At 44.6% G+C, this 8391-nt stretch overlaps 1 protein-coding gene across 3 annotated transcripts in view; it reads left to right on the top strand.

The window, feature by feature from the left end:
* The first annotated feature begins 1432 nt into the window (after window positions 1–1432).
* The window catches only part of BRPF3 (bromodomain and PHD finger containing 3), a 104863-nt gene continuing 97904 nt past the window's right edge, over window positions 1433–8391 (top strand). For all 3 annotated transcript variants that reach the window (XM_030220639.1, XM_030220641.1, XM_030220638.1), the window contains exon 1: window positions 1433–1966. The gene's annotated coding sequence lies outside the window, so the exon portion shown is untranslated. The remainder of the gene's footprint in view (window positions 1967–8391) is intronic.

The following is an 8391-nucleotide window of genomic DNA, read 5'->3' as shown; positions in this document are numbered from 1 at the left end:
CTATCCTTAAGTCTTCACTTCCAGTCCTCCCGAGAAGAAAGTAACTTTGGTGTTTATTTCTAAAAGTATGTAGAACCCCCTATGTGCAATCTCAAAACTTAACTAATACCTACCAATCAAAGCCAAACAGTAGTGCAATTCCACTACGATTTGTGAACTTAGGATGGGAATGAGTTCAGAACATTCTTTACATTCAAGTTTTTAAGTTTTATTTCAGCAATTTTAAATTAATTTAATACATGTAATCACAGAAACATTTTTTAATCAGAATATTTTAGAAATCCTTATTTAATTGGGTAATTTAATTAAAACAAATCATAGACATTTGATGTTTTAAAATGTACACCACCCTAAACAAGTAAATGATGGGTGGTTAATAAATTTAACATCATTAGCATCTATGTTCAAGTGTGTTGTAACAGGGCAGTGGTTGAGTGGCAATGCTATACACTCCCTTGTGGAGATCTCCATGCACCAGGAAACCAGGGATGAGGATGCTGTAGCTTTGACAACCACACTTTTTCACCTCATCCCCAAGTACCCAGATGTAGAGTCCCTGACAAAAGTCTCCCATCCTCAGGATCCATGCTGGAATGGTTTACTAAAATATGTGTGTGGGGGGGGGGGGGGGGGGGGGGGGGATCAGAGCATATCTAAATGAATGAGAAAATAGGAACTACACTACTGGGTAAAAAATGTGTATTGTAATAAAGGTTTTTAACAGTTTTCATAGCTTTAAAAAGTATATATGTTTTAAAGAGAATTTTCTTAACACCTCTCCATTCTCTAATACCTACAGCGCACTTTCAAAAACAATCTGATTGCCATGGGTAACCGAATGGGGTGGGCCACGACCCTATCAATCAATACTTTGCCCAGCACAGCATCAGTAAACTAGTGAACTTGGGGGGGGGCTGACCCCGAGATTGGCTATTTTGGGTCCCCCACCCCGACCATAAAGGTGTTCAGCAATTCAGCTGCCCCTGGTGATTGCAAATGCTCTGAAACTAACAATTGTCAGATCAAGACAAATGAGCACTATGTTCGAAAACGCAAGAGGCATGAAGGAGGGATGGGCTAACCTGACTGATCAGTGACGAGCCCAAACACGAAAGAAAAAAAAAATTAAACGAAAGCGGAGTAAACTCAAATGCAGCGATCCAGATTGAGCCTCTCGCTAAGCACGTGACAATTCACAACTCCTCCTCCTCCGAGAACGCCTTTCCGCGCGCGCTCCACCTCACGCACGCACCCTTCGGGATTATTACACCAAACGTGCGCGCACGCGCGCATGAACGAACGCAGTCCTCCCCGTGTCAATAGGGAGGTTGCTCCCGAGCATGCGCAGATGAGCCCCCTCCCCTCCAGGCTGCTCGCGCGCCACCACTAACTGACTTCGCTGATCTGGCCGCTTGCAACGGGCACGCGCCCGCGCCAAATGGCGCCGGTATCGCCCCCGTGAGGCTGCGGAGTGCGGTGCCCGCAGTTGCGGTAGTCACCTCTCCCCCCCCCTCCCTTCTCCTCTCACCCCGCAGGTTCTTGTTGTCGTTTCCCAGGTCCCGGAGGGGCGGGTTCCTGACCGGGTGATTGAAGGCACTGTAGTAACCCTCCCCCGGACCACCCTCCCCTTCCCCCCGGTTGAGACACTGGGGAGGGGTATCTCATCTGCAGTTTCAGCATTTCTTTCCACTGTGTCCGACCGGCCAGTCGCTCTTCCCTCCTTTCCCCTCCCCTCCGGTTGGCGGCCGGGGGCCGCGCTCTCTCCCCTCCCCCCCCTCCTCCTCCGCGCGCTCACAGTGGCGGAGGATCATGGAGCTGTGACTGGCGCCCACACCAGAGGAGACATTTTTCTCTCCGACTGCGCCAATCGCTAGACTTGGTAGGCGCCACCAGAACCCAGAAGGGGGGGAGGAAACGGTGGTGAAAAAAGCGCCCCCCCTCCCCCAGGACAAGCGCTGATACCGAGGTGAGGAGCTGAGTAGAACTGGGGAGTGTGGGGAGAAGCTACGCATCCAGTCCGCTCTCGCTTCTCCTAGGGACAGGTAGGATGTGGAAGCGCGGGTTCGGGTGATTGCTGGCAACCTGTTTATTATCCGGTGGAATGAGTGTGAGTTCAGCGCTAAGGGGGGGAGAGAAAAAAAATCGTACTCTGCCGCCATCTTGTTTTTTCCCTTCTGGAGCAGAGCCTCACCAAATAGCTCCGCCTACTTTCCCACCGAATCTGGATCGCCGATTGGTTGGTGATGTGCTTCGGGGTGGTGCTTTAGCTCCCAGATATGCTTGGTTGATATTGGTTGACACGGGTGTCTATCAGTGATTGGCTGAGGGGGCGGGGCCAGGAGGGTTAGGTTGTGGAGGAGAGTTGATTCTTGTTATGTTTGTTTTTTTAAGCAAATAACCACTTCTGGAAATTTCTCTGAAGGAGGAAGCGTCACGTGCTGGAGGTCCAAGGCCGGACATAATTTAGTGCACATAGGGATTACATTTCTGCAACAAGAGCAAATAACTTACAGGAGCTAGTGCCTTCCTTATAAAAGTTTATTTGGCCAGGACGTAAGGATGGAGAGGCCAGGGAGATATCAATGCAGAGTTTTAGGGTACCTGGCAGTTGACACAGGCAGAATCTGAGCCTTAATTTATGCTGCTTGAGCCCCTGTGTATTTGATATGGGCCTGTCCAGCCGTTTTCTCTTCTTTCTTGTGGTCTTGCTGTATGCTCTTTTTTTTTTTTTTTTACACACAACTCCAAAATCTACTGGATATGTGCAAGTTCTCCCACTTGCCTGCCTGTTGCTCCTTCTCCTTGGTCTGTTTTAACTACTTGACAAAACAGAACGGATTTTGCTCTTCTCAGCTACAAAAAATTACAGAGTGCCTAAACATCTCGCCAAGTTTGATACCTGTCAGTTTGGTTTCACTTAACAGGTTCTTGTAATGTTTAACAACAGTTATATTTTTTATTTTATTATTTTTATTACATTTGTACCCTGCGCTTTCCCACTCATGGCAGGCTCAATGCGGCTTACATATTATATACAGGTACTTATTTGTACCTGGGGCAATGGAGGGTTAAGTGACTTGCCCAGAGTCACAAGGAGCTAGCTAGCTGCCTGTGCCTGCAGTGGGAATCGAACCCAGTTCCCGAGGACCAAAGTCCACTACTCTAACCACTAGGCCACTCCTCTTCATGGAACCACATAAATGTGGGAACTGTTCTTTAAAAAGTTCATCCAGAATTGAGAGAAAAGTGGTGGGCAGGGCTCTTGTTGAGAAATCCTGTCCACTGACCACCTGGATACCAGTTCAAACTCCATGTCCCTGCAAACCTCCCTCCCTCCGATTAACAATTTAATGTATAGGCATAGCAGTACTGGCTCAATCACACTGCAGATGTCAAAGATCTTTCCAGCTCCTGACTGCAGGAATACTGATTCAGGGTCCATAGCTCCTGCACTGTCAGTGTTACCTGCAAAAGATGCAGTGGAGCTGGTTCTGTCCCGCTGCAAATGCTATGCTGTTAGCATGAGCCAGTCTTCACTCCTATAGACTGCATCTTGAACTGGCTTTTGACACAGGCTCAAAACAGTGCAGCAGTACTGGTTCCCCAGTTCCAGCTGGTGTTGAGACTTACCATAGAGGTCAAAGCATCCTCGGGCACTGCAAGAACACAGTCTTGCGGTTTTCAGCTTCATCTGACCCGTTCTTCTGACTAGCCATCAACACAAGCTCCAAAATAGCAAATGACAATTTTGCAGATACAGACCATCATGGCTCATCCAGACTGCCTGCTACCCAGAAAATGTGGTTAAAGTTGTAATGTTACCTCCCACCCTTTAGTTTTTAGGGTTTTATGGTTACCCCCCCCCCCCCATTGCCATTTTGTTTTCAATTGTGAAAGTTACTTAAGTTTTGATTTGAGTGGAAATGATCTATACTTTTATTCCATCTTCTTGCTGTTTGGAGATCCTCTGTTCTAGGTTAGGTATGTCAAACTTACGACTAATGATGGGCTGCTACAGCAGTCAGTCAGTCATTCATTGATGGGTCGCAGTAAAATATTCATCCTCCTTATTGTCCCCATTACAATTACTTGGAGTGAAATTTACATTATGTAATCAACTATGTTTATCCACTCCTACCCTAGCTGAGATATTTAACCATCTCTCTGACCTCACGTGTAACTTTCTTCAAATCAATCACCTTACTTTCTAATTCTTCCTACTCTGTTACTCATCTATATGTTACAACTTTGGCTTACCCTTCACTACCAATTATAATGTTCTAGTACATATTGTGTTGTCATTGCAAGTAGTATACCGTGCCATACTTTGTATTGTTCGAATATTTTTACTGCGCTAATTGCCTCCTGCTCATGTTTGATCTATTCTTACTGTACACTGCCTTGAGTGAATTCCTTCAGAAAGGTGGTAAATAAATCCTAATAAATATCTGTTAAATACTACAGTGTGGGCTGCCCAGAACTTCCCCACAGGTTGCATATTTGGTACCTGTCCTAGACATTTTTGAATTTTGCCACTATGTTGTCTCCACCATTTCCTGCTGAAGAGCATTCCAAATACTGTCATTGGTGAAAAAGTATTTCCTAATATTGCTTTTAAGTTTCCCTCCTTGCAGCTTCATTTCATGTTTTCTAGTCTCTCCATTTTTGGGAAAGGTCTTTTCAATTTTATCTGTCAAATATTTAAATGCCTGTATCATATGTCTCTTACCCCTCTTCTCTAGGGTACGCATATTTAAGTCTTTAATTCTCTTTTCATATGTCTTCCTGTCACAGATCCCATATAATTTTGGTCACTTTTCTCTGAACCGGTGATATTTTAGTTAAGCATAGCAATTTATTTCTAGTTCTTATTCTGTTACAAACATATAGGGCCTCTTTTACTAGACTGCACTAGTGATTTCTGGCACAGCAAATGAGAGGAAGCCCATAGGAACTGAATGGGCTTTCTCTCATTTGCCATGTGGGAATCACTGGTGCAGTTTAGTAAAAGAGGTCACAATTTTTATTCTTATTCTAGTTTTTAGTGCATGCACAAAATTAGTGCACACTAACTGTATAGGCATCCATAGGAATATTGTGGGTGCCTACGCAGCACGCGCCAAAAGCAACAACGCGCCTCTAGCGCGGCTTAGTAAATGGGGCCCTTAATTCTAGTTTTTATTTAGTGCTTCCAAAAATGTTAGTTCTTGTTCTGGTCACAGCTTGTGACAAATAATTTCAGTTCATGCAAAACAGACACAATAATTCTAGTTTTTATTCCGTCCTGATAATTTTAGTTCTTATTCAGTTCATATATATGTATGAAATTTTCATTTTTCTTAATGAAAATGGCTTATTTATAGTTCTTATTCTATTCAGGGCAATACATTTTCTGTTCCTGTTCAGTTTTCATTTTGAAAAAAAACCCAAAACATTTTTACTTCAAGTTCTTGTGAACTAATGGTCAAAAATGTTTGTTCTTATTCTCATCAACAAAAATATCCCTGCTGTAAACTGCTTTGAGTCTTTTTTTTTTTTTTTTATTTTTTTTTTTTAATGTTGCTGGCAAGATATGGTCTCTAAAACTGAGCTCAGTACTCCAAGTGTGGTCTCATCAACAATTTGTACAGGAGCATGATCACCTCTTTCTTTCTATTGGTTATGCCCCTCTCTATGCAGCCAAGCATCCTTCTGGCCTTGGCCATTTCCTTATCACATTATTTCGTCACCTTGAGATCTGAGGTCTCTTTCAAGGTCCGTGCACATCAGGCCTGCCACATGCAGCTCCTTTGGATTTCTGCTTCCTGAATGCTTCATTTGGCTTAACTGCTAAGCATTATTCCAAGCTTTTAATTTTTGTAAATTACTTATAATGCTTTCCACTCCCACTGGGGAGTCAACTCCTATTGCTAATCTTCGTGGCATACTTTTCCTCTAAGCCTTCAGCAATATTGCTCCTGAAGATATTGAACAGAATTGACCTCAGGACAGATCTTTGTGACACTCCACTAACCACCTTTCTTCTGAGTAAATGCCATTTACCACTACTACCCTCTGTTACCTGTCAGTCAACCAATTTCTGATCCATTACCACTTTGTGTCCCATCCTCAGGCTGCTTAGTATTAAATTAATCTCTGTGGCTAGTTGTATTAGGCATCTATCTGACTGGTTCAGAGGCACATCACACTTCTCTTTCCCTGACGTGGATTGCTTGATGCTGGGAGCCACACACTTTAGTTATTGGCTACATGCGAGACTGGGCCAAGCACACACAACAGCACACCTGACGTTCCTCTTTGAGGAGAACATGGAGATGGGTCTGCAAATATTATAAGGTCAATCAGCACTCCTCCCCGCTTCTGCCACTTTCTGGAAATGCGGACTTTCCGGTGGAGAGCTCCTCGGCCGCTTTTGAGGGACTGAGGAGCAAAGGGACTATCTATTTCAAGTATTAACCGAGGAGGGCACTCTGAAGTCCTTTGCAGATCTACAGGTCAGCAAGGGCCTCCCAGCACAGGATTTCCTAACTTATTTTCAGTTGAGACACTGCATAGTGTCTCTGCCAAGGAATTCTCTCACATCAGGTGTATGGGAAAAGCTTGTAGAGATTTATGATCTGGAGACCCAGTTGGCAGTGCCCCTCAAATATTACCACACTAAACTAAGAGAAGATGTGCCGGCAATGGTGTATGGGTCTCTGGCGCAGAAATGGTCCTTAGAATTGGGGTGCCACGTCCGAGATACACATTTGCAAACATGTCTACTGCGAAGCTATACAATTTTCGGGAGTGTGGATGTGTGGGAATTGCAATACAAATTTGTTATGCGCCTTTATATATCCCCACACAGAGCATTTAGAACTACCATTCGGCCCAGTGACGTTTATCCGAAGTGCTCTGGGGTGGGAGCCCATTTGGGGCATATGTTTTGGCACTGCCCCTCGGTGTTAACCTTTTGGTTCCTGGTATGTTCCCACGCCTCTCGGATGTAGAACGTCCCTTGGAGGAGTGCCCCCGCACTGTTGTTTGATGTATTTAACATGCCGGGGCCACCCAGAGCAGGCCTGAAAGACTTTCTAAGGCGTGCAGTGATGATGGGGGGAAAAAACGATACTCAAGACATGGTTGCAATCAGTCAGCCCCTCTATCCAACTTTGGAGGTCATATATGATTACACTAAGCACTACGGAGCGCAGGATGGTCCCAGACCTTGCCTCACGTAAGGGAGATAGATTTCTGCAGTGTTGGTCCCCTTTTTGTGACACCTTGACTCCACTTGCTCGTAGCAGGGTACTCAACGGTTGACTAGGCACTAGAGATGTTCTCATTAATTGAACGGGGGGGGGGGGGGGGAGGAGGGGGGAACCAAAAAGAAAGGGTGGGAGTTGGGGGGAAAAAGTAAGATGGCAAACTGCATCTTTGGAGTTTTGATACTCTTAATAGTATAAGTTTATGGTAGATATTGAATTGTATTAGTACCATTGTCTATTGTACAATTTGTCATCAATAAAACATTTTAAAAAAATGAATTCTAATGAGGCTTTTGAGTATTCTGTGGCAATGCAGAGAGGTAAAACACAAGGCTTTTGACGTGCAGTTACTGTGAGAATTTTTTTTTTTTTTTTGCCAGGTCCAGGACTGCATACAAGGGTTCACAGAGAAGATTTCATGCTGCTTTTTGATGTAACTTTTGTCTACTTTTGCAACCTGAAGGAAGACCCTGAAGGGTTCAAAAGCAGACAGGAAGTTATAGGCATGTACACGTGTCTGAGCAAAACTGAAAGTGAAAGCACCTGTTCTTTGGTGCCTAAATATGAGCCTTGCAAAATCTATTTGCATGTAAACTTATGCAAGGCTCATATTTAGGTGTAGAAGAACAAGATCCGATTTGTGCAGGCACTTCCATTTTCTTTTGGACATGCGTATAAGAACCCATGCTTAAAACCTTTCTGCGCATGTATACAGCTTCCCCCCCCCCCCCAGTAGCTGTACGTTTTCGAATAAATTTAACTTTCTGCATGGCATGATATTACTCTCATGGTAGAAGCCAGGCACTTGGACATCCACGCATGGCAGTGCCCTATATTAGTTTTTTTTTTTTTTAATTACATTTGTACCCCGCGCTTTCCCACTCATGACAGGCTCAATGCGGCTTACATGGGGCAATGGAGGGTTAAGTGACTTGCCCAGAGTCACAAGGAGCTGCCTGTGCCTGAAGTGGGAATCAAACCAAAGTCCGCCACCCTAACCACTAGGCCACTCCTCCACTGTTGCTACTATTTGAGATTCTAATTCCACTAGCAACATTCCAGGTAGAAGTCGGCCCTTGCAGCTCACCAATGTGACCGCGCAGGCTTCTGCTTCTGTGAGTCGGACGTCCTGCACATACGT

Source organism: Microcaecilia unicolor, chromosome 12, assembly GCF_901765095.1.
Source record: "Microcaecilia unicolor chromosome 12, aMicUni1.1, whole genome shotgun sequence".
NCBI classification, from domain to species: Eukaryota; Metazoa; Chordata; class Amphibia; order Gymnophiona; family Siphonopidae; genus Microcaecilia; species Microcaecilia unicolor.
The sequence above is the reverse complement of the archived record's forward strand: the minus strand, read 5'-3'. Positions and strand labels throughout refer to the sequence as shown.